Here is a 26,642-nt window from a genome sequence, read left to right as displayed (position 1 = left end):
TTCCTTCCTGAAGACATAGACCGAGGAGTAACCAACCGTCCATTCTCCCTCGAGTGACGCCAATACCTCAATCTGTTCAGGTAATTACTCTCTCCCTGCAGGTGTATTGGTTTGTGGTTTACCTGTACTGTGTTTCATACTCCTGTCTTCCCCTCCACTCTGTCTCCTAACTATTGCCTCACTTCCTGTACCCCCCCCCCCTCCCACGGCCCTCCCACGCTGTATACCTTCTTTAACCCCATGTTGCTACAGTGCCTCTCACTCATAACACCAGGCACTATATCCAGGAAACACTAACACAACACAATACACCACACTCGGGAGACACTAACACAAAACGACCCCCAGGATGCACTACCACAACACAATACAACACCCAGGATGCACTACCACAACACAATACAACACCCAGGATGCACTACCACAACACAACACCCAGGATGCACTACCACAACACAATACAACACCCAGGATCCACTACCACAACACAATACACACCCAGGATGCACTACCACACCACCAAGGATGCACCAAACAGCGAACACAACACCCAGGATGCACTACCACAACACCCAGGATGCACTACCACAACACAACACCCAGGATGCACTACCACAACACAATACAACACCCAGGATGCACTACCACAACACAACACCCAGGATGCACTACCACACCACTAAGGATGCACTACCACAACACAACACCCAAGTAAGCCCGCCAACACACTCCTCACTGCAGGTAAGAATACTCCCCAGTCTTCCTCGTCCACAATATTCCTCCATGGAAGCATCACGCCCAATCTTGTCTCAATAATATTCTGGCAACGTTTACTCAGTCCAGCGTCCCTCTCTTCTCTGGCAAGACTTTAATAAAAATAAAATTGCATGACCGAAATTTTCGTCCCAACTAGCTTATTTCATCTGAAGGTTCGTCCCAACTAGCTTATTTCATCTGAAGATTCGTCCCAACTAGCTTATTTCATCTGAAGGTTCGTCCCAACTAGCTTATTTCATCTGAAGGTTCGTCCCAACTAGCTTATTTCATCTGAAGATTCGTCCCAACTAGCTTATTTCATCTGAAGGTTCGTCCCAACTAGCTTATTTCATCTGAAGGTTCGTCCCAACTAGCTTATTTCATCTGAAGATTCGTCCCAACTAGCTTATTTCATCTGAAGGTTCGTCCCAAATGTTTATTTCTATCTGAAGGTTCGTCCCAACTAGCTTATTTCATCTGAAGACTCGTCCCAACTAGCTTATTTCATCTGAAGGTTCGTCTCAACTAGCTTATTTCATCTGAAGGTTCGTCCCAACTAGCTTATTTCATCTGAAGATTCGTCCCAACTAGCTTATTTCAACTGAAGGTTCGTCCCAACTAGCTTATTTCACCTGAAGATTCGCCCCAACTAGCATATTTCACCTGAAGGCTCGTCCCAACTAGCTTATTTCATCTGAAGATTCGTCCCAACTACCGTATTTCAACTGAAGGTTCGTCCCAACTAGCTTATTTCATCTGCAGGTTCGTCCCAACTAGCTTATTTCATCTGAAGATTAAACAAATATATATATCTCTCTCTCTCTCTCTGGTCCACAATCATATTTCTCCCCAATCAAGAATAATTCAATAACCCGCATCTTATTACCACAGTCTCAGAGCAACTTTGACGCCATCTTGGTCTACCAACTCCTGACCTAAGAAACCATTCTGGCCGACCATCTTTTCCGCCGCATAACTTAAATGAACCCAATTAGATGGGCCCTTAACATCTCCAATTAAGGGGATGAATTTAATGGACGAACTTCTGCGAATTCAAACCAATAAGTGACCGGTGGCATCCAATTCCTGGTGGGCGGCGGGTGGGTGGGTGAGGGGTAGGGGTGGGTGGGTGTAGAGAGAGGGAAGGGAGGGTGGTGGGGGAATGGTGGGGAGGGGGAGGGGAGGCCTGGGAAAACACCAGAAACTTTACTGCCTGTTTCCCTCCTGCGGCAGAGAGAGAGAGAGAGAGAGAGAGAGAGAGAGAGAGAGAGAGAGAGATTATCGAACCTGTCCTGGCGGCTCACGTGAACCAGTGTCCGGGCCACAGGGTGAGTCTCCCAGCCTCGATTGAACCTCAAAATATGGCGTGTTCAGCAGCTCGTCCTCGAGATTACAGGAGGAGGAGGAGGAGGAAGAGGAGGAAGAGGAGGAGGAGGGGAGGGAAGAGGGAGGAGGAGGAGGAGGAAGAGGAGGAGGAGGAAGGGGAGGAAGGGGAGGAGGAAGGGAGGAAGGGAGGGAGGAAGGAGGAGGAAGGAAGAAGGGATGAGGAAGGGAGGAGGAAGAGGAGGAGAAGGAGAGGACAGAAGATGATGGGAGACGAGGAGGAGAGAGGAGAGAGGACAGAAGAAGAGGAGGAGGAGGAGGAGGAGGAGGAGGAGGAGGAGGAGGAGGAGGAGGAGGAGGAGGAAGAGGAGGAGGGGGGAAGAAGAAGAAGAAGAGGAGGAGGAGGAGGGAGGACAGAAGATGCTGGGGAGGAGGAGGAGGAGGACAGAAGATGCTGGGGGAGGAGGAGGAGGAGGACAGAAGATGTTGGGGGGAGGAGGAGGAGGATGGGGAGGAGGAGGAGGAGGACAGAAGAGATGATGGGAGACGAGAAGGCACAGAAAAGAAGACTGGAGAAAAGAAGAAAGAAAGGACAAGAGAAGAGACAGGAGCAAAAATAACGAGAAAAGAAAACGAGACGAGAGAAAAAGGTGGAAGAAGAGGGAAGGTAGAGAGAGGAGGAGAGAGAAATCAGAAACAAAATAAAAAAGATAAAAGAAGCAACAGAAGAGAGAAGACAAAGAGAAGAGAAGGGTACAGAAAATAACAATAAACACACACACACACACAGGTTGTAGATTCCACGAAGCTCCTCGGCGTCACCATAGACAACAAACTAAATTGGAAACCACACGTCAGTGAAGTTGTCAAATCCTCCAGTTTCCGTCTCCACCTCCTCCGCCGACTCAAGTCCCTGGGAGTTCCTGCACACGAGCTCCTCAGTGTATACACAACATTCATACTTCCCAAGCTCACCTATGCCTCCCTCACCTGGTCTTCCTCCCTAAATGCCACACAACGTAAACACCTAGAAAAAGTGCAAAAGAGGGCATGCAAGATTATTCTCTCCCCTTCCTACTCCACATATCAAGAAGCGCTCAACACACTGACCCTTTCGACTCTCACTGACCATCACCACGGCCTCATCTGCAAATTTGGTAAGAAGCTTCTACACCACCCCCGACACCGGCCCCTACTACCACCTGAGATCCCCTGCCCGAGAATTGCTGTTCGACACCACAACCGCATCCAGCCCATACGTGCACGAACTGATCGCTATAAGAACAGCCCAGTCCCAACCATTGTAAAAATTATCAATAACATGTAATAAATCAGTGTATTCACTCCCAGCAAACACTGCTCCCTACACTGTCACTATGTTGAAATGAACTGTAGTTTGAGCTGATCCCCATCTAAGTTATTATATGTCTTATTTGTGTCACTTATGTCACTTGTATATTATTTGTAACTCGTAACCCATTCCCCAAATATGTAACTGTATATTTTCAGCCTTCTGGCTGCCAAGCTCTTTCAATAAACCGTTAATTATTATTATTACACACACACACACACACACACACACACACACACACACACACACACACACACACACACTCGTCACTACATCTGCTCACCGGATCACGTAGAAGGTCAGTATACATTTTTAACACCCGAGTACATCTCTCTCTCTCTCTCTCTCTCTCTCAGTGGTGCACCGACCAAGGCGAGTACACATAAATAATTCGGTAAAGGACATGAATAACTGAATCAACATGTGAGTATGATAACTGAGTAAAAGGCGACAATGAATGAGTCAGTGAGACCTAAGACTTGAGAGAGAGAGAGAGAGATAATAGTATAAGTAAAATAAACCCAAGTGTAAAATATAGGAACATACATAAATAACTGAATAAAGTCTAAGTAAAAAATAAACAGTAAAGATGGAATATAAGTGACCGTATAAGTAAGAGTGGGTAAATAGGTGAGTAATAAGTAGGTAAGTAATGGCCCCCCCCCCCGCCAGCATCACACACTCGGCCATCTCTGAGGCGGTGGTAGGTTTGGCGGCGGCGGCGGCAGAGGCGTGACATTTCCACTTTGAAACACGCGATGCAAAATTTACACCAGAGGAAATGTCAAGCTGGGAGAGAACACCACTACAGCACACCAAGACACACTCACACACCAGGTCTCTTCTCTTCTCTTTATCTCTTGGTAGATCTGTCAGTATATCGTGGTATATTTCTGTATGTCGGTATAGCGTGGTATATCTCCCTATATCTATCAGTATCAGTGTAAATATTCGTTAGTATCTCTCTCTCTCTCTCTCAGGTTACCGCACGAGTTAAGGGCAATTGCAGTTAGCTGTCTTCAATTTTAAAACAGTTAGGTGATCGGAAAAATATCATCATTAACACAGGTAATCAGACAAGAGTTTCAGCGTACAAACACCAGGTAGAGTGAATTAATGGCAATATTTCCGGGAACAGTGACGGTCTACTCTGAATCATATGACCCTTCTCGGAATCATCCAAATAGTGTGAAAAAAGACCCAGTTTCACCGAAGTTATATTTACTAGCTAACAATTGATGTCATTCCCTAGTTTGTTTGCACTGTTGATAAAAACCTTGAAATATAGTGTTCAGACAAATACTGTTCGTTCATCTTTATTTTGAACACTGTAGATAACATAAAAGTTAGTCCCAATGTTAAAGACTTACCTGAATTGTTTACGAATATCAGCTGATGTCAGTTTTACAAGAATATGCAGATCCCAATTTTTGTGTGAATTAGTTGATCTCAATGTTTACACGAATCAGCTGATCTCATTTTTTTACGATATCCAGGTGATCCCTACGTTTGATTCCGCTAATTCCTCGAGTTCAGAGTGACAAACGATGACAACCGCCTCATTAACAAGCGGCTGGAGGTGAAATTGCTCTCTACACAGGTGTTAATTTACAGAGTAGAAGAATGATAATTTCCCCAGTCTCATAAAACTTTTGTCATTACGTTTGTGGACCTTCCTGGCTGAGAACCCCCCCCCCCCTTTTTCACTCCTCCCGCCTGCACCCCCTAATGGAGGAGCACCCCCCCCTTCCACCCTACCCAAACCCCCAACTTGAACCCCCGTTGAAGGCTAGCCAACCCCCCACCCCTTTCCAGGCTCCTGCTGAGGAAGATCCCCTGAATCCTAATCTATACCAACAACAATAGTAACAAGAACAGCACACACACACACGAACAAACAGCAAGAAAAGCAATGAGAACAGCATCAACAACTGCAGCAGTAATAAAAGCAGCAGCAGCAGCAGGTCAGTATTCCAACAGGGAAAAACCCGGGTGGTGAGGGACACGCCCACTTACACCAGCTGTGAGAATGATGCATACATAACTACCACGACACCTTCCACCCTAGTGCTTCCTGCCGAGTGACTGTAGGAGAGGGAGAGACCACATCCATCCATCCATCCATCCATCCACCTTACACACCCTCTCCCCAACGCCACCTCTTCGACGCCCTGCCTGGTTAAATCATTCATCGTGCCGATACAACTTTACCCAGCCATCCCACCCTCCACACTCTCAGCACCACCCAGCCATCCCACCCTTCACACTCTCAGCACCACCCAGTCGCCCCCCTTCACACTCTCAGCACCAACCGGCCGTCCCTCTTCACACTCTCAGCACCACCCACCCGCCCCCCTTCAGTCTCAGCACCACCCAGCACCACCCAAAATAACATAACTACACGTGGTCCAGAACGATGCCCTGAGATTCGTCACAGGTGAGAGACCTATAAGAACCACAGGTGAACTACACAAAGAGACATGGGAGAAAGACCTCAACAACCACCACACACTGTGGGCAGAGGAATCTAAGGTAAAACACACACACACACACACACACACACACACACACACACACACACATTCGAGCCAGAACTCCTACAAAGACTCCCACCAGAGAATGACAACATCCACAAAAAGTTAACATGCCCCAAAGAGCCTCATCACCCACCCCCCACCTTCCTTCAATTTTCACGACCCACCAATTGACAACTTCCCTCATCCAGAATCCGCTAGTAAGGTCGGCGGAATACGAAATACGGTCTTAACCCTTTGAGTCTTGGTGGGTTAAGCCATCGCCCTTAAAGATTTAATCCATTGTTCTCAAGGGGTTAAATCACCGTCCTCAAGGGTTAAAACATCTATCATCCTCAAAGGGTTAAAACTTCATCTCCAAAGGGTTAACACATCGTCCTCATTGGGTTAAAACATCATCCTCAAAGGGTTAAAACATCATCCTCTAAGGGTTAAGACTTCATCCTCAAAGGGTTAAAATAACATCGTCGAAGGGTTAACACATCGTCTCCAAAGGGTTTAAAACACCAGTATATGGGATAGGGAAGACTGCCTAGTGCTAGTGCCGACACAACCAACCAGACAAACGCTCCAAATCATCTACAACAACTACCCCTAGTGCATAGGTTAACCACACTATTAACTTACCTAGCCTGTAACAAGGTGGTCGGTCAGCCAGTCAACTACTACCTCCTCCCCCTCCTTCACTACCTCTCTACCTCCTCCTCTTTCCCTACCATCTGTACCTCCTCCTCCCCCTCTTTCACTACCTCTCTACCTCCTCCTCCTCCTCCTTCACTACCTCACTACCTCCTCCTCCTCCTTCACTACCTCTCTACCTCCTGTTTCTCCACTACGATCTTTACCTCTTCCTCCTCTTCTTCAATTTCCGAACTATTAACTCCCTTCCTCTTCTAATCCTCTTTCACCCTTATTTTTCTCAACGATACAATAGTATTATGAAACGCAACACATTAAAAAATCTAATTATTTCAAACCCTCGTACATACTAACCCAAGGACTAACGTGCATCTGAACACGCCGGAGTAACCAAGTAATAACAAGAAATAACTGGAAAATAAATCAAAGTGAGTATGTCAGTCTGTTAGAGGGGTATAATAGAGAAGGGTTCCACAGGAATATCTGACGGAGACAGTGTTCGGGTCCAAGATTTCCCCGGGGAAATAGCTGATCAATGACTCCCCACTTGACGTCATCAATACCAACCACTAATCAAATTACTCTTCACATGACGTCATCACAGAACAACCAATTAAATTACCCTTCACATGACGTCATCACACAACCACTAATCAAATTACTCTTCACATGACGTCATCATACAACCACCAATCAAATTTGATCCCACATGACGTCATCACTCAACCACAAATCAAATAAATCATCACATGACGTCATCAATACCAACCGCAAATCAATGGCTTCCACGCGATGTCATCAATATCCCAGACCTGAAAGTGAGGACTGTAAAGAAAATTGGAGAAGAGTTGAGGACGTGAGGGGCCCCAAGAGACCTGCTCACTGTGAGAGGGAGGGCGGGGTGGCCTAACCCTCCTTCCTTCCCTCAAAACAAATTTCGTGGTGGATAATAATTAATACGACAGAAATTTCCAAAAAAAAAAAAATCTGCATCATCCCACCGGTGGAAATGACCTACTCCCCAGTGACGTCATCAATACAACCTACACCTCAACCAATCAATGCCAGCCACATTTAATTTATCCACAAAACTAATCCAATCATCAACACCCACAAGATTACGTCACCAACACGAACAACAATCAATGATCCCCCCAAAAAGACGTCATCAACAACTAACCAATCAACGACTCTCCCTCACTGAGCTCATCCCTCCTTTCGACCAATGAACGGCCTCCATGTGACACCACCGACAAATGCGGAACTTCCTGGAATACAAGACTAAGAGAATCTCGATGGTCAGGAGAGAGAGAGAGAGAGAGAGAGAGAGAGAGAGAGAGAGAGAGAGAGAGAGAGAGAGAGAGAGAGAGAGAGACACGCCAAGAACACTATCTACCTAACTATCTCATATTACAACATCTAATTCACACTCAATAAGATGGCGGACAAAATGGCGTTGAAACTGCACCAAGACTGTACCGTCACTAGAAGCGTTTTCTTAAAAGTCTTAACCGAAGGGGAAAAAATAACGTAACATTATTTGAGAATCTGGACCTGTCGGAAGGACACCTGAGGACTAATTAACTAACTTATTACCATAGACAGGGAGTTCACAAGGTTAGGTCAGGTCAGATTATGTTCGGTTAGGTCAGTCTGTGTTTGGTTAAGTCAGATTATATTACATTAAATCCAGATTATGTTAGGTTAGATTACGTTAGGTCGTATTGAGTCAGGTCAGGTCAGGTCAGGTCAGATTATGTTCGGTTAGGTCAGTTTGTGTTTGGTTAAGTCAGATTATATTACATTAAGCCAGATTATGTTAGGTTAGATTACGTTAGGTCGTATTGAGTCAGGTTAGGTCAGGTCAGGTCAGATTATGTTCGGTTAGGTCAGTTTGTGTTTGGTTAAGTCAGATTATGTTACATTAAGTCAGATTATGTTAGGTTAGATCACGTTAGGTCGTATTGAGTTAGGTTAGGTTAGGTCAGGTCAGGTTCGGTTACAATACCTGAGGTTAGATTGGGTCAAGTCATGTGCAGGATGTCAAGTAAGGTTATGTTATCCCTCATGTCCAATAGATAAGAGCAGCTTTGAGAATCCAACCCACAAGCGCCACCTGACGACACCACCTTAATACTTACACCACGAACCCCGAGATTCAGATTCATGAACCCGAAGCAGTAGACTGATACATTAATCTGTCCATAAATGCTTCGGGGTTCGTGGTTTATGGAGGAGAGGTGAACGGACTTTAGTAACTGACTACACAGAAGCCATCCATATGTCAAGAGATGAAGCCAGGTCGTTCTCCCCCTTAACACCCACGACCACTACCACGACCACCCTACCACACCACTACTGCCATCTACGACTTCAACTTGTACTACAAAATACCTTTACGTAAAAGTCTGATTCAATTAAGTGTGATTGTTTTTTTTGAGGCACAAGACAGATACGACCAAAACTGGGAGATACGAGTAATATTTTGTCCAGAAATTTACAACTACAAAGTGCAATACACATTAAACACAGAGAGAATTTTGTTTGTAAACTTAGAATAACAAAATATAACCAACAAAACAATAACAATATTTTCTTTACAGACTTCTGAAACACCAAAGAATGACAAACAAACAAACAATATTTGTTCTCGGTAAAGAAAACAAACACTCAACTAACAATGTGTCCACTAACTTAGAAACACAAACAAAATAATCAATATATTGTCGGCGAAGTTACAAACAACACAGCGTATATAACAAACAGTAAACACACACACACACAAACTCAACACAAACATCTCATCGACATTAGAATCTGTGATACAAACCAACTTCTCAAAACAAACACTATTTCAGCAGCAAACTTGGAATCAAACAGCAACACAAACTTCCAATACACAACACAAGCAAACCTAAAAATCACGCCAGCGAACTTGGATTACACGCAAATAATTTCACGGCCAAATTGGAAGAGAAAAACCCGCACAAACAATGACACCAACAGGAACACAAGTGACACCAACAGGAACACAAGTGACACCAACAGTAACATAAATGACACCAACAGTAACACAAGTGACACCAACAGGAACACAAGTGACACCAACAGGAACACAAGTGACACTAACAGTAACACAAGTGACACCAACAAGAACACAAATGACACCAACAGGAACACAAATGACACCAACAGGAACACAAATGACACCAACAGGAACACAAGAGACACCAACAGGAACACCAACACACAAGGGAGGAGGATTTCAGCCCGCCATAATAATACTCTTGCTGCCATAAAGAACAGGTCCCCCTAACATGCTGCTGACAACAGTATCCGCGCTAATGAAAAATTTTTACAATGCTAAACGCGTCAATACATAATCCTACCCACGTTAATGGAGGATTTTGACAAGTCTAATCACGTTAATGAAATAGATTTAAATGGTAATCACTTCAATATTTCTAATTTTAATAAAACATTTAATATTTCAATCATTCGTGTAACGTTCCCAAATGATCATAAAACCACACGAATGAAACTTTTATTTACAAGTCTTAGTTTATCGTATGTATATATAATTTCCACTCCATTTACGTAAACAAATAATTCTAATGATCCCAACCACGTCAATTATTTTTTTTTTACAATCTTACAATATATTAAAATTTAACAATTGTAAAAACATTAATGACAGATTTTAACAATTATAACCACACTGAAATATGAGAGAGAGAGAGAGAGAGAGAGAGAGAGAGAGAGAGAGAGAGAGAGAGAGAGAGAGAGAGAGAGGGAGGGAGAGGGAGAGAGAGGGAGAGAGGAGGGAGGAGGGAGAGAGAGAGAGAGAGAGAGAGAGAGAGGAGAGAGAGAGAGAGAGAGAGAGAGAGAGAGAGAGAGAGAGAGAGAGAGAGAGAGAGAGAGAGAGAGAGAGAGAGAGAGAGAGTGTGTGTGTGTGTGTGTGTAAAGAATCCATTTACAGCTGGGTGAACTCGGAATGCCCCAGGCGCGACCCATACAACCCACGCCACCCCATACAACCACGTCATCATGGACCTCAAAAACGGCTCCTGGGGGTCTGGAACACCTCTTAATCCTTTGAGAACGAAGATTTAACCCTTTGAGAACGAAGATTTAACCCTTTGAGAACGATAATTTAACCCTTTGAGGACGATAATTTAACCCTTCAGGACTCGAGGAGTTAATCAAGTTACAACACAATTCAACACATTTACGACACAATAAACAAGAAATAACAGGAAAAAACTCACAGTGGCGGGGGGAAACTTGTGGAGGTAAAAAGTGAATGTCTGGACCACACACACACACACACACACACACGCACACACAGACACACTCTCACTCTCTTCCTCAGGTAATTTTCCAGGTAAAAACTAGCAACAAACTTTCCACGAGAAGGTAAGAGTTGGTCCCGTTGATGTTTATGTAAATATTAAACTATTTTTTTTTATAGGGAGGTGGGGGTTGGATTGCCTTTAGATTAGCCTTCTACCCTCCCCCCCCCAGCTTATTTCGTATAAGGATTATCCACGCTAAATTAACCTACCCTAATCTGTCTTTTTCTAAACTAACCTGATTATCTTTCCTTAACATTACCTAACCCCCCTTAACCTAACCCAACCTTTCCTGTCCTATCCTAATCTAATCTAACCTAACCTAACCAAAGCTAAGCTAAGCTAAGCTAAGCTAACCTAAGCCAAGCTTAAGCCAACCTAACCTAAGATAACTCCACCTGATCCAACCCAAACACCGCAGATGCTTTTAGTTTGTTTAATCAGCAGGTATTTTACAAGGCGCCAGGTTATGTCACACACACACACACACACACACACACACACACACACACACACACACACACACACACACACGTAACACTCAATAATGTTACTCGTCTCAAGGGAAAGAACAGGAATCCGGTTTAATTATCGTCAGCAGTTATAAAAGTGACGGAGTCGGCGCCCCATCTTGACGGACGAAGGAACTAAGGAACGGAATAAGGAATGAATGGAGGAACAAAGGAACGGACGAAGGAACTAGGGATCGGGCGAAGGAACGGATGAGCTGACGAAGGAACAAACAGACCTAATGAAGGGAGGAAACAAAGGAACGGAAGGAGGAATTAAGGAAAGGCCGAAAGAACAAAAGAACGAACCGAATAACGAAGGAAAGAACCAAAGAACGGGATTAGACTGAGTCAGAGGAACAATAAACTGGGTTAGGTTAGACGAGCAAAAGACGAGGCTAGGCTAACATGTTAAACACGTTAAGTTACATTTGGTCAGGTTAAAATTTGGTCGCATACGTGTACCAGGGTTAGGTTAGATTAGGTTACCCTACTCAAAGCTATATCAATTTAGGTCAGATAAGGTTAGGTTACGCAAAGCTACGCCAAGTTGGGTCAGGTTAGGTTAAGTCAGGTTACGTTACGCACAGTTACGCCAAGTTACGTTATATTAGGTTAGGTTAGGTCACCCTACGCAAAGCCATACGAAATTAGGTCAGGTTACGCTACGCAAAGCTATGCAAAGTCAGGTTAAATATGGTGACATACATCTACTAAGGATAGGTTAGGTTAAGTCAGGTCATGTTCCCCCTACGCAAAGCTACGCCAAGTCGGGTCACATCAAGCGGCAAACAGCTGCCATCCAGACAGCCACCATTTCCTGATGCCCCGCCAGCGACTGACAGCCAATATCTCCTCGCGCTCAGCTCTTAACTTAATAAATACCTCAACTGAAAACCAAAACTTCCTGTTAACCATAATTTATTCAACAAGCACCAACCACATTTCCGTCAACCAACAACTTCCTCTAAACCACAACTTATACAACAAACACCAACCAAAATTCCCATCCCACCAACAACCTCATGTCAACCACAATTTATAACAAGCACAAACCAAAATTCCCATCCCACCAACAACCTCATGTCAACCACAATTTATCCAACAAGCACCAACCAAAATTCCCAGCCCACCAAAATTTACTGTCAACAACAATTTAACAAGATATATTCATTATAAAATACAGCGACAACCACCATTTACTGAACTGCAATCCATTAATAAAACTATACACCTATCTACTGACAACACGAGAGAGAGGGAGAGAGGGAGGGAGGGAGAGAGAGAGGGAAAGAGAGAGGGAGGGAGGGTGAGGAATGGTGAGGGGAACGTAGGGGAGGGAGGGGGGAGGAGAGCGGGGAAGAGAAAGAGAGGAGGGGGAGAAAAGGGAGAAGTGAGAGGAAAGAGGAGAGGTAATGGGAAGAATGGGGAGGATAGTGGAGGGGAGAGAAGAGTGAAAAGAGATGAGCGAATGAGGAGGGAGAGAAGAGAGGGGAAGGTGGGAGAGGAGAAGATAGGAAGAGGAGAGAGAGAGAGAGACACACACTCACAATACTTGCCCCCACCGACGACCACCACAATCCCCCCCAATAACCACCTTACTACCACAATCCCTCCCAAATTACTAACCAACAACCACAATTTACTCGACATTGGAGGGTCGTGATCCCCCCCACCCACCCACAAGACGCTGCCGCCCACCCGGTAAAGTTCACCACCAACATGTAATAACAAATAGAAGAGAGAGCGTCATCCATTCCTGGCCAAACTCCGATAATGAGGGCAATAAAAGTTCAAATGGGCCAACTTGCCCTCCAACCTCCGGGGGGCAAACAACGCCCAATTCACGTCGTTTATATTAGGGTGGAAGATGTGTCAAGTGCCAAGATAGTGACACCGGGGGCAACGTGATGACGCACATATAAACAGATGCATGCATACATACATGCATACATACATACATGCATAAATGCATACGTACACACTCGTACGCACAAACACGCACAGATGTACACATAATTGCTCGTACACACACACACACACACTATAGGTACTTACCACTAAGAACTGTCGCGGTGACTCCTGGCTAAGGGCACCAAGATACGAAACAATGTCCTAGTGTAGGTCAACCTGCCCAGGGTCACCCTCGATCAGCGGTAGACAACACTCCCTGGGTAATATCAACGGCCACGACCTGGCCTGACCTCAACTCTTAAAACTAATAAAAGTGGCGATGGGTTAAGTTGAGGTGACTTATGGTGGGTCGACGCCTCCACTATCTAACCCCGTAAAACTTTTCTGCCACACACACGACCCCCAAATTGGCACTGCTAAATTCTGTCGTCTGACACCAGCTGAGGACGATGCAAGGCAGTTGCGAGGTGAGGGCACTAGAGGAAGGTCCTCACTCCCCTGAGGTGATGCTACGCTAATTACTCAAGTTTTCACAGATAGGTGATAAGAGAGAACGATAGAGTGTGTTCTCTCGGCTGACAGAGAAGTGGTGTATGTATCAGTAACTTACACTAGCCACTCGACGACTGGATGTAGGGATAGTAGCACAGGAGTAGGTCCTTCACTACTGAGGGAGGGAAGAAGTGTTCCTTCACACCAGCCGCTGGACGACCTGGTCAGTAGTAGCCGTTGTTCACTGAGGGAGAGGGAAGATGCTGTCCAGAGGGCGTTGTGGTCCTCTGAGCACACTGACAAACACTCTATGTTAGACCCTTGACACTGTTAACCCGCACTCGAATACAACCTCTGCTTCCACCACACCAGTCACTGACTGCCCCTTGAGTGCTGGCCAGTCTATCCCGCTCACCACAGTCCACACGAGAACGTGGCTGCCCGTGGTGGTAACCAATCTATTCCAGTCACACACACGAGTGACTGGTCACAGAGTAAGTGTCACAGTCCACACACGAGTGATTGGCTCGAGTGTGGGTCAGTCTATTCCAGTCACCCACACGAGTGTGAGTGGCTGCAGGGGGAAATGTCACACTACTACGTCCAGCTGGACACACAAAGCCCGGGGCGGTGTGGGTGTTGGTGGCCCGGCAGGAAAACACACTATCCACTGCCTGGATGTCCAGCACGTGATGGATGAGTAACGAGGTGTTGCAAGGTGATAATAGGAAGTGGTCAGGCAAGACACCAGCGGGAGATGTGAGGTCGCCACGGGCTGGGTAGCTGGCTGGCAGGAGCGGGGGCCTGGAGAGCGCTCGCCCTGGACTGGAGCCAAAGACTGAGGGGGAGGCTGCCTGGAACCTCCACCGCCGCCACCGCTTGACACCACTATCCCGGGAAGCTGCTGCTGCTGCCCCAGCTGCTGTCGATGCTGTTGCTGCTATTCCTGCTACCGCCGCTGCTATTTCTAGATGCTGCTGCTGATCCTGCTATTTCCAGTGGCTTATGACGACGGCAACGCCGTTCCTCCTGCTGTTCAATTCTTGCTGTTTCATTTGCTGCTTCCGGCTGTTGTTTCTTTCTCTTCTTGTTATTGTTGTTGCTGCTGACGACGCAAGAGGGGGTGTGTGCTCCTGGGTGTACCTATGCCAGTGACGGGGGTAATGGACCACATCAAATATTAACAAGTGACTGGCCCGCCTCTGACCATGGACCACCACACAACACCCACTTACTAAATTTCCTTTTCTCGCCTCCAGCCTCTCTATGACATCACTGGAGGCTCCGACACACCCACCTATTATGTTACCACTTCCAGAGGTTTCGATAAAATCCATATTCTTAAGATTAACTTTAAAAAAATTCCGTTAGCTAAGGTTATGGTTAAGTTATATTAAATTCAGGTTAGGTTAGGTTAGATCTAATTTGGTTAAGCTAGATAAGGTTATGTTAAATTTAGGTCAGGTTAGGTTAGATATGGTTAGGTTAAATTCGGGTTATGCTAAATTAGATATCGTTAGGTTAAATTCACATTAAGCTAGATCTAGTTAGGTTAAATTTAGGTTAGGTTAGCATAGGCTAGATTAAATGTGGTTAGAATAAACTTGATTAAATTTGGTTAGGTTAATGTTATTTAGGTTAGGATACTTTAACTTATATTACCAAGGCTAAAATCGGTAAAAATCAAGATTAAATCAGATCACCAAACAACTACATTAAATCTAGCGTAGTATAAGGTAAATTAAATTAACGTTAAACCACGGCTACTCCACAAACACACAAAATCACCCGCCAAAAGCGACACAATAACACAAACCACTTCATCAACGTCAGACGGTAGGACAAAAACTCAATACACTCCCCTCTTACCCACCAGCTACAAGGGTTACGTCACCACAACAACAAAACCAAAATACACAAAACGACAAGATATTTATGTTACTAGATACAGGGGATGAATAACTAGCAGAATAATACTAGTTAATGGTATTTATTTCTATTACAACACTAGCTAATGATATTTATGGCTATTACGAGCTGTAGGGGGTGAAATACTAGCAAAAATACTACTAGTTAATAGTATTTATGTCTATTTACTAGCTATAGGCGGTGAAATATAGGTAACAACACTAGATAATTTCTATTACTAGCTACAGGGGAGTGAAATACTAGCAGGATAATACCAGATAATACTATTTATGTCGATTATAACCCTTGGCCTTCAAGTAAATAAGTAAACAAAAACACACAACAAACACAACAACAACACTAGAACACTGAGATCAACCAATTTCCTCTCTTCAGTATTAGAGGGTAAAAAAAACGCCTCCTCCCTCAAGACTGAAAAATAATATCAGTAATAATAACAATAATAATGACGATGATGATGATGATGATGATGGTGATAATAATAATAATAATAATAATAATAATAATAATAATAATAATAATAATAATAATAATAATGATGATGATGATGATGATAATAATATGATCATCTGAATATTAGACACCCCAACTTATTTCACCTGTGTAATTAAACACCCTAAAGCTAACTTAAACTTACCTGGCTTAATTTAACCTGACCCAAAGCTAACCTGGCCTAATCTAACCTAACCGAACCCTAACCTAATATAACCCCCCAGGTAGCGTTCAACTGTTTAATTATCAGGTGAAATAAGCTGGGGATGTCTAATCTTCAGGTGATCTTAATTAACACATTATATACTTAACACTTAAGATAAAAATAAAACTGAATTACGTTAATACAAAACTAAGTTACAAAGTGGTCTCTATCAAACCCACACAGCGGGAACTGACCCATTCCACCCATCCCATCCTTTCCTACCACATCACCCATTGTACCCCATTCCCTCCTACCACATCCCATCACCCATTCATCCATCCCAGCCCAACCATCCGATTCCGCCTTACCCTATGCCACACCCTACACCACCCTATCCCTAAACCACATCCCACACCATCCAGCTGACTCCACCATATCCCATTCCAGGAGGGGGAAGGAGGGGGAAGGATTCTCAAAGATCCCAATTTAAAAATATTTTCTCTTATCTATGGATGAGAGAAGGGGTAATTAGGACACCATTGACCCCCGTGTCATATCTAGTTATGGGAAGGACAAATCATAATATTCTTGGGGGAATCTCGGACTAACGTTATCAGGCTCCGTCACCACCCTAGGTATTATGATACGCCAGACGAACGTTAGCCCACTCGCTGCCTTCAGTGGTGTGCTTTTCCGGTTAACTATCATTATAAACCTCGGGGTCTGGAAAGGCCCTGGAACGATCGTCTCAAAGGTTCGCACATTCAATTTTCCCCTGTAAGTGAGGTCTTGAGATCACATCCTAACTTGATTACTTACTTCAGCCACTGTACCGAAATGGTGGTCACAATACACTGGAACTGCCTTAACTAAGTTGCATGATCCCCCTAGTTTAAGGCGGGAATGTGTGAGAATCGTGTTGGTGATTCCTGGCCAAGAAAGATCAAGACACGGGAGTCAGTTTTATACACCCGCCAGTCCGCCACTTGCCCGGGGATAACTGAACCAGCACCCACGAGGCCTCCAACTCCCCGCCACTGATTGGTCGAATATCAAACACTGGAACCCGTGGAGAGGTCTGGACACAGAGGAGACGGATGGCCAGGGGGAAACTGCAGTCGCACTTTCCACCCATGGAGAGTGTGAAGACGCAGAAAGGGTGGGATAGGAAGGACGAAACGCCTGGATAAAATCACAAGTCCAGATTACCTATCCAAAGAAGACGTAACTTTAATGGTAACAAGAGAGGTGCAGTTTACAGGGCCTTTAGGACTATCCCCCCTCCCTCCTCTACATGTATAATGGATAAAGAAAGGACAGTGGTTGAAAAAGGCCAAGACAAAGCTCCCCACTGCCTACTATCAGTATATATGGAGGTTGTGTGGTAACTGTACAAAACGTGGACACCTTAAACCGGCCCCAGCGATGTCCCCAAGAATGTTATATTTAATATGGTTGGCTAGAGTGGACTATCCCTGACAGTATTCAGAAACCATTCATTTATCCTGTCCTTCTGTACGATATCACTGGCGATATCCTGAATTAACCTAAAAGGACTATCCTAAGGAGAGCCATTACTATCCTACACTGAACTATCCCTGACCTCCTCGCATCACCCTCACATTGGACTATCCTAGAGGACCTTACTTCATTCCTAACCTACGACGAGTTCTTGCCTCTCACTGCCAGCGGCAGGTCCCCGTCTCGGGCTGGCAGCAGCACCAGCGGCTGGTGGAGGCTGAGGCACCACCAACTTTATTAGTTCTGCCATCTCCCAGACCGCCAGGCACCACCGGTCTCCCCACCCTCCCTCCCCTTACTCACTCTTGTCTGTCTGTCAGTTCTAAAATGTAAACAGTTTGATTGTAACTGAGCCTGTCTATGTCTGATAGATTCGTTGTTTGACTATTACCGCTTGTTAGTCTGCATGAATCCCTGTTTGGCTCATTGTCTGAATGGCTCACTGCTTGACTGTGACTGTCTACTTTTAATTAATTGACTGACAGATTGCCAGGGACTACTTGAGACTGACTGATTCTTTTTGTCTCAGTAACCAACCCAATGAGCGTCTGTACGTGTATCTTCCTGACATGTCGACGCCCGCGCTTGTCAATAGCAAGCACACAAGGCCACCGCGCCCTTCACACTTCAAAGACAATTCAATATTATCATTGTAAACTTCTCTGACGCTGACCTGGAACTCCCTCCCGCTCCACAAGAAGAAATGAATTTCCCTCCGTATAAAAATTCTCAGAAAAATAATAGAACGGAAGGAAATGTAAAATCACAGATCAAGATTTACATCCGACTTGTTTGGACTTTCGCCAGAATGTAAGTCCTACTGAGTCGACCATCTTCCACCTCCCGTGACTATGACAGTGGCAGAGGAGTGTGTCAGTCCACCAATCATGGTGCGGGTTACAGTTCGGGCATTGGGGACCAGCTGACGCCCAAAACAAACAGCTGACAGCCAAAACACACAACACACTGGCACCCACGACAGTTTCCACAAAAGGCCGACAAATTACGAAAATCGCCCAAGCCCGGCCAACTGCTGAACCAAAATCGTGGGAGGGAGGGGCGGGGGGCTTCCTTGCTGGCATCGGTCCCAAAAACTGAGGGAGTTCATGGCTCCCCTGGCGCCAGTGAGGGGAGGGTTAGATGGAGGGGGACTTCTCCGCCTGCCAAGACCCCCACCCCCCAGTGTAAGGGACCACCGGCAGCCCCATACTGTACCTCCATGGAGGACCTCGGGAAGGCGATCACGTCCCCTCAAGGCTCATTTACCGCTATGAGAGACTCTTGGGAGAGGTGAACCCTCCAAACCTCTTCCAAGACCAGCACTACACGACACACACCTCCAAGACCAGCACTACACGACACACACCTCCAAGACCAACACTACACGACACACACCCCCAAGACCAACACTACACGACACACCCCTCCAAGACCAACACTACACGACACACCCCTCCAAGACCAACACTACACGACACACCCCTCCAAGACCAACACTACACGAGACCCTCCGCCTCCCCTAGGACCTCCACACTCTAAGACCAAGAGGCGCCCTCCCCTCCCCCTCATCACGGCCTCATTAGCGAGGTAACACACCACAACACACTAGCGGGGGAGTCGTAGTGGGAATTAGGGAGGGGCATATGCGGCAAAGGTCAGGCTGGAACACCCCTACACGCATTGGAGGGAGGGAGGGAGGGGGGAGAGAAGGAGGGAGAGAGGGAGGAGGGAGGAGAGAGAGGGAGGGGGAGGGGAGGGGGAGAGCGGGTGGGAGGGAAAAGGAAAATGTGGGGAAGGAGAGGCGGGGAGAGTGAGGAGAGGAGGGGAGAGTGGGGAAGGAGAGTGTAGTGTGTGTTGGGGAGAGGAGAGTGGGTGGGAGGGGGGGTGAGAAAGGGTGGTAGGGAAAGAGAAAGGGTGTAGGGGGAGAGTGAGGAGAAAGAGAGGAGGGGAGAGTAAGGGAGAGTTGGGGTCGAAGAGGGGGGTGAGAGGAATAAAGATAGGTTGAACTAGAAGAGGAATGATAATAAACGGATTGGGGGGAAAGGAAAGGGAGGGGTAGTGGATGAAATGGAAAGATAAAGAATTGGTGGAAAAGGGAAAAAAGGAGTGGTGGATGAAATGGAAAAGGGAGAATAAGAAATGGTTGATAAAGAGCAGAAAAGGGGGAAGATGGAATGGGAGAATGAATAAAAATAACTGGGAAGGAGGAATAAAGGGGAGAAATAGGAGTTACTATTGAATGAGAGAGAGAGAGAGAGACTACCAATATCACCAATACCTCAAGTTATATTTGGGAATCAAATCTTGAATGGACGGAAACAAAGACAGACAGACAGACAGGTGAACAGACCAGACAGTTTATATATAACCCCCCATCAGGTTATCTTGGAGAGAGAAGAATGAAATCAAAGAAGCAATACGGAAGACACAAGACAGACAGACATACTCCTCCCATCTCTTAACTTGCAGCGGGGAACAAAACGTAATAACAGAAGGAAAATAAAACAACATAGACAGATAAGTGACACACACACACACACACACACACACACACACACACACACACACACACACACACACACACACACACACACACACACACACACACACACACACAGCGACAAACAGACAGAACCCATCCTGCAGTTAACCTCGTGCCAGCATTGGGCATCTAGGGGTCGCCAGCAGCCCTCACTGTCCAGACCAGACCAGACCAGATAGCTTAACCATATCCGATAGCTTGACCAGGCAGACCAGACCCGACAGCTTGACCAGGTAGACCAGACCAGATAGATTGACCAGGCAGACCAGACCACATAGCTTGACCAGGCAGACCAGACCAGAGGCGAGGCAGCTCCACCGTCTACTGTATTATGTACTGTACCCACCAACCAACCTGGGTCGCTGGGAACAGTTTCAAGAGTACAGCAGCAGGAGTGACCACAGCAGTAGTTGCAGAGCAAATCACCAAAACAACCACCAACACCATACCAAACCACCACAATCACGGTCACCACCACCATCGCCATTCTAATTCGTTACAACCACCACCACACCCCACTACCACCACCCAATCCATTACCACCACCACCCCATCCATTACAACCACCATCCAATCCATTACATCCACCACCCCATCCATTACCACCACCACCCCATCCATTACAATCATCACCACAAGGAGTAAGAAGAGTGAAGAAACACGAGTACAGGGCGGGGTGGGGCGGGGCGTATAAATAAAGAAGCAACGTGTACACCACCAAATGAATCCGTGAAGCTCGACACAAAGAAAAGTGGTGGAAGACAAGAGTGATTCAACCTCCCCCTCACCGCCACCATCGCCGCCGCCACCCGGAGACCCGCTGCCGCCGACGCGCTCACGGGACGGGCTTCCCGAGAGAGAGAGAGAGAGAGAGAGAGAGATGGAAGCATGGTGACTAGATGCGCCAGGGAAAAGCTTTGAGAGGGAGGAAAGAGAGGAGGGATGAGGGAAAGAGAAGAGGGAAAGAGAAGAGTGGAGGGAGGGAGGGACTAAGCAGGAGGAGGGAACGAAGCGTGAACGGGATAAAGCGAAGAGAGATGGAAGCAGAGAAGGGGAGGCATCTCCGAAAGCCCTGGAGGGGTAGGGAAGGGGGAGAGAAAGGGATAGAACTTAAAACTAGAGAGAGAGAGAGAGAGAGGCACCAGTGATAGGAAGCGGAGTGTAAGAGGGACGGTAGGCAATAGGAGGGAGGAAGAAGAGGAGTGGAAACAAAGAAATAAAACAGATGATAAAGAAGAGGAAAGACACCAAGAGGTAAATAAAATAATACCAATGCGAGGAAAAGCAAAAATGGAGATGGGAGAGAAGAAGAGAATAGAGCAACAACAACAAGTATAATAAACAACGCAAGTGTTGATCAGAAGACGTCCCCCCCACTCCCCCAGCCAAGAAGCCACAACTCGGGATAAGAATGAAGAAAAATTAACTTCTATCTATATTTACCAAATTTTCAGTTAAAAGTTACTAGTTTATGATCTTGTTACCGGGAACACATTGTCGCTCGCACACCCGCATCCACGGACACACACACACACACACACACACACACACACCCACATAAACCAAAAAACGCCCGCACGCACGCACGCAAACGCAGGCACGTGTTCACCTCCTGTGGCGCCGTGGGGGGTAAACAAGCAACAACAGCATCAGGGTGGAAACAAAAAAAAACAACTATTTGCTTGTTAAACATTCCATGTCCCCGTCCAACTACGTTCTAAAGACTTAAAAGTTGACTAAACAAAAAAAAAAAATCCCCCGACATGACCCATATTACAATATAAACACGTCTGCTCTCCGTCTATAATGCCAGCTTCAGAATTTTCACGGACAACTGTAGCAGGAGCTGATTACACGGACGGACGGACGGACGGACGGACAGACAGGACGAAAACACTACAGCCCTGACCTAAAGTATACAAAAAAATAAATGGTAGTAATTCCTCGATGGGAGAAGCAGTAACAGTGGGAGTAACATAAACCTCAATGAGAGAGAGAGAGAGGAGTTAAGAGGATGGAGATATAAACGCACTAGTAGGAGCATCATCAGATACGTAATATTGTGTGTGTGTCAATACGCGCGAGTTTATAGGTGAGAGGGGGAGTAAATGTTTGAATGGGTGGGTAAGGGAAAAGGATAGGAGGGGAGGGGATGGAATGGGTGTGGGTGGGTGGGGTGGGAAAGGGAAAGGTATGTGGGAGTGGGTAAGGGGAGGGGAAAGGATGGGCGAGTGTGTAGGTGGGTGGGAGTAGGGGCGTCTTAGAGTCGATGGGTGAGAGAATTTGAAAAGGGCCGTGTGTGTGGGTGTGGGTGTGTGTGTGTGTGTGTGTCGGTGTGCGTGTGGATGTCAGGCCTGGGAATAATGGTAGGGGAAGCGGGTAGAGTGGTCAGTAAGGAAGTGGGTAGAGATATGGATTGAAGGGAGGAAAAAAGGGCTGGAGGGGGAAAAAATGGCAGGATGGAAAAAGGGCAGGGAGGGGAAAAAAAGGGCGGGGAGGGAAAAAAAAAGGGGCGGGGAGGGAAAAAAAAAAGGGGCGGGAGGAAAAAAAAAAGGCGGGAGGGAAAAAAAGGGGCGGGAGGGGCGGGAGGGGAAAAAAGGGCGGGCGGGTGGATGCGTGTAGCTAGTGGTGAGATGGCTGGGGCGAGGAGGGTGGAGAGAGAGACAGAGGATTGTCCCTGGAAAGTAGGTCAGCGAGTGGTCGTGAATATGTGTGTGTGACCTAACGTGTTGACTACTGCTAGACGCACGCACAGACAGGAACGGCGCGAGACAATAAAAAAAATAAATAGATAATAAAACAAAACAGGGAGAACGAGACAAAGGGACCTGAAAACGAGACAAGAGGCACAGAGAACGAGGACGAGACAGAGACCAACCAACCAACCAACCACCACCACAAACACCATCACCACCACCATCACCACCACCACCATGAAACTCTCCCCATGACTAACAAGAACCAGTGAACCATAACACCAGGCAATCAAAAAAAAAAAAACTTACACAAAACTTACGTAAAAAAAAATATAAAAAGTGGGGGGCCAGAAGGAGTCGACCGATATAACACCTTGAATAGATTAAAAAAACAAGTGCTCTCAACATGGCCTTCCCCTCCCCTCGTACTCTGGCGGTGAGGGGCGGGGTGAGGGTGGTGGGGGAATGGGGGCGGGGTCAGGGTGGTGGGGGAATGGGGTCGGGATGAGGGTGGTGGAGGGGTCGTCATGATACTGTCACAGCCTTCCGACACAACACACACACGCGGGCCGAGATCGTTAAGAGGAGGAGTCTGGGACGCGCGTGTTCACCAAGATTTTTACGCGTTAGTCCTGTCCACAAACTGGCACTTGGTGAACTTAAGGGTCTAAAAGTGGCATCTAGAGTCATTTTCGGTGTTTTTATCCCAGTGTTAATGTGATTTATCCTTACATCTCACAGTTACGAGGGAAAATTATCCTACGAATGAACCTTTGTTAACAGAATCTCACACCAGCTTCGTAAATATCTCGGGGTAAATTTATAAATCTATATAACATGTTAATTTATTCTAAGTCCATTTTAAGTATTGAAACACATGGGGTCGAACCTGTACCGAGACTCTACCTCAACATGATGTTTTTATGTTAACTAGAATGAAAAAAAGATGGCGTCGAACCTGTACCGAGACTCTACCTTAACCATAATTACAGTCATAAGTTTATATTAAATTTTTTCTTGGGGGGGAAGTAATTATGAAGTCACAACACGAATGAACAAACAAAATAAGGGGAGGTTGGATGGGGAGGAGGGGAGAGGGGGAGGATGAGGAGAGGGACAGGTAAGAGGGATGAGGAGAGGGACAGGTAAGAGGGATGAGGGGAGGGATAGGTAAGAGGGATGAGGGGAGGGACAGGTAAGAGGGATGAGGGGAGGGATAGGTAAGAGGGATGAGGGGAGGGGCAAGGGAGAGGAGTAGGAGAGGGATGAAGGGAGAGGACAGATAAGGACGAGGGGAGAAGGTGAGAGGGAGGAGGAGAGAAAGTGAGAGGCAGGAGGGGAGGGTATACTTGGTAACAACATTCACTCCAGCCTGGAATCGCTCGTAAATCTCTCTACTAAAAAGAACAAGAAGAGTGAAGTTAGTGGCGGGCAGTGAGCTGGATGAGAGAGAGGGAGGTGGCATTGGCAGTTGAGAGAGGGGTAAGGAGGTAGGGGTAATTTAGAGAGGGGGAGGAGGTGGCATTGGCAGTTGAGAGAGGGGGAAGGAGGTAGGGGTAATTTCTAGAGAGGGGAAGGGAAGGGCGGGGTACTTAGGAAGGGGGGAGGAGGTGGTGGCTTGTTGAGAGAGAGGGGGGAGGTGGCATATGCAGTTGAGAGAGGAGGGAGGCATAGGGTAGTTGAGAGAGAGGGGGAGGAGGTAGGGGTAATTTCTAGAGAGGGGAGGAGGTGGCACAGGTAGTTGAAAGAGAGGGCAGGTGGTGGTTCAGTCATAGCACACAAGGTCGTTAAAGAAGTGCATTGACCAAAGACGTTGATTCTCGTTCTATGATGTTTGCTGTTTTAAAACACACACACACACACACACACACACACACACACACACACACACACACACACACACACACACACACACACACACACACACACACACACACACACACACACAGAGGTTCAAGAAAATCTATCGGTATACATCACGTTAGTTAGGACTAAGCTTGTTTTAAAGACGGCAGGGAAACATCAGGTGAGGGAAAAATGTTTGATGAAGGGGAGGGGGTAGAGGGAAGTAGAGGGAAGTAGAGGGGAGTAGAGGGAAGTTGAGGGGAATAGCGGGAGTAGAGGGGAATAGAGGGAGTAGAGAGGGGTAGAGAGGGGGTAGAGGGGAGTGGAAGAAGAGATTGAAAGTGATACTGACAAAAAGATGAAGGGGGACACTATAGGTGGTGAGAGAGAGGAGGTGAAAGCTCAGGGAAGGAAAGGGAACGTTTTGAGATTGGTTGAGCCACCAGCCTACAGTACCAACGTGGGTGAGGGGAAACACGGTGGAGGGGAAACACGATGGAGGGGAAACACGGTGTAATGGAAAAAAAAAATGGAATGCACGTGTGAGAGAGAGAGAGAGAGAGAGAGAGAGAGAGAGAGAGAGAGAGAGAGAGAGAGAGAGAGAGAGAGAGAGAGAGAGAGAGAGAGAGGAGAGAGAGAGAGAGAGAGAGAGGAGAGAGAGAGAGAGAGAGAGAGAGAGAGAGAGAGAGAGACTAGGACTATTGATTTTTTTATTTTGCCGCTTACAGCGGCTACTTTATTGTGCACCCCACACTCATCCTGTGAGCGGTAGCGCAAAAGGATTACAGAGTAGAGTTTACAACGGGTCATAATAATTAGCCCCCGTTGTCAGGATATTATGGCACTGAATGTTACACAGTATTTCAATTACATTATTTGTTTAGTTCTATACATAAAGGGTAACTTATTCACAAATGCGTGAGTACAGGCGTGTGAGGCAGTATGTCTGGCCGCACACTTTGTTATTCACATTTGCGTGAGAAGTATTCAAGCACATTGTGTATTTGGTTCTATACATGAGAACTGATATAGTTACTAAGTGCAAAAAAGTGGATACAATCTTAATATGTCGGCTATCTTGCCATTAGAGATGAAGTGTTGTGCCATTTCACACACAGTGTGCTTGGACCTGTCCCTAAAAGGTTCTATCTTCACACAGTCGAGGACGTAGTGTTCAAGTGTGTGGCCATATGTCTGGCCACACACTTTACATTTAGTCTTGTTTACATCTGCTTGAGGAACATACTGCCAAAGGTACTTATATCCTAACCTTAATCTAGCGGTTACAACATCTTGTAATCTAGTGATCTTGTTACTTGCTCCATATACATGTTTCACTTGATACATCTCATCATGGTAACCTATGGATCGACTAGTGCCTGTTTGCACTTGTCTACTTGCGTCAAATTCATCAATAAGTTCTTTCCTAATTACAGTTTTAAGGGTTCTTTTTGACAGACCCAAATCGTATTCAACGGTGTCTTTATTAGACGCGAGTTTGGCGAGGGCATCAACTCTCATGTTTTATGAGGCCTACGTGAGAGGGGATCCGTGTGTGTGTGTGTGTGTATAACTGAGTGTCCCACAAAAACACCTGGTTAA

The 26,642-nt window shown here is 46.1% G+C and overlaps 1 long non-coding RNA gene across 1 annotated transcript in view; it reads right to left on the bottom strand.

The window, feature by feature from the left end:
* LOC121859936 overlaps nt 1-14,977 on the bottom strand; it is a 135,065-nt gene extending 120,088 nt beyond the window's left edge. Inside the window, exon 1 of the long non-coding RNA XR_006087781.1 lies at nt 13,989-14,977. This is a non-coding gene — a long non-coding RNA (uncharacterized LOC121859936). The remainder of the gene's footprint in view (nt 1-13,988) is intronic.
* Between the last annotated feature and the right edge of the window lie 11,665 nt (nt 14,978-26,642).

This window comes from Homarus americanus, unplaced genomic scaffold (assembly GCF_018991925.1).
Source record: "Homarus americanus isolate GMGI-L3 unplaced genomic scaffold, GMGI_Hamer_2.0 scaffold34581, whole genome shotgun sequence".
Taxonomy (NCBI): domain Eukaryota; kingdom Metazoa; phylum Arthropoda; class Malacostraca; order Decapoda; family Nephropidae; genus Homarus; species Homarus americanus.
The sequence above is the reverse complement of the archived record's forward strand: the minus strand, read 5'-3'. Positions and strand labels throughout refer to the sequence as shown.